Source organism: Chinchilla lanigera, unplaced genomic scaffold (assembly GCF_000276665.1).
Source record: "Chinchilla lanigera isolate Chin_1 unplaced genomic scaffold, ChiLan1.0 scaffold00082, whole genome shotgun sequence".
Classification (NCBI taxonomy): Eukaryota; Metazoa; Chordata; class Mammalia; order Rodentia; family Chinchillidae; genus Chinchilla; species Chinchilla lanigera.
Genome location: NW_004955483.1, coordinates 443,279 through 444,324, shown reverse-complemented (window position 1 = coordinate 444,324; position 1,046 = coordinate 443,279). Strand labels below are relative to the sequence as shown.

Sequence of the window (1,046 nt, the reverse complement as noted above, 5' to 3'; positions counted from 1 at the left end):
ATAGATACACATACATACATATATTTACTTTGATTAAAATGAGTTAATTAAAAAAAAAGAGTTAATTGAGAGATACAGTGTGAGGAAGTCTTGTCCTTGAAGCCATCAACCTTATTGCAAATTTTTACCTCTCACTGCATCAGGCCCTCCATCTGTTCATTGTGTTTGGGCCTTGCCTGAATTCATGATGTCCTCTCACAGTGATTTCTGCACGGTGTTTTAACTCTGGAACTGTCTTAGCACATTTGTGATTCCACTTTGAGAGGAAACACACAGCAAGAGTGCACTGAGTCTACGAAGAAGACAGGAGGAGTTAGGCATGGTGGTGCACGCCAGCAAACCCAGACCTGAGGTGGCTGATTTAGGAGGATGGCAGAGTTCAAAGTCCGCCTAGGTTATATACTGAGATCTAAAGCAGACTGAACTACACAGCGAGACTCTTGTCTTAATAAAGCGTCCATTCACCTATAAAAACCTCTAGTTAACCTTTCTTTATAGCTGAGCAATACTCCATTGCATAAATATACCAGATCTTTTTCATCCATTCCTCAGCTGATGGACATTTGGGTTGTTTCCAATATTTAGCTGTTACAAATTGTGCTGCTATAAACATGGATGCGTATATATCACCATGGTATGATGTTTTCAGTTCTTCTGGAAAAATACCCTGGAGGGGAATAGCTGGGTTGAATGGGACTTCTAATCCCAGTTTAGTGAGGAATCTCCAGACTGATCTGCACAGTGGTTGCACCAGTCTACACTCCCGAAAGTGTGGAAAAGGGTTCCTTTTGTTCTACAGCCACTCCATTACTCAGCTATAAAGAAAGATAAACTAGAGGCTTTTATAGGTAAATGGATGCAACCAAAGATCATACTCGTTTGTGAAATAAAGCAGTTTCACATGTATTTGCTCCCTACTGTAAGAACCTGAAAGAGTAAATACAATCTGAAAGGTACAATAGATATTCTGAAAAGGAAAAAAACTGCTCAAATAGGAAGGATCAGCTGGGATGAAGGAGGGGAAAGGAAAAAAGAAGAAGCAAGAA

General features: G+C 40.0%; 1 protein-coding gene across 2 annotated transcripts in view; it reads left to right on the top strand.

Moving 5' to 3' along the window:
- The window catches only part of LOC102013416 (butyrophilin subfamily 2 member A2), an 84,565-nt gene that overhangs the window by 54,035 nt on the left and 29,484 nt on the right, over window positions 1–1,046 (top strand). The gene's annotated exons all lie outside the window — the stretch shown is intronic.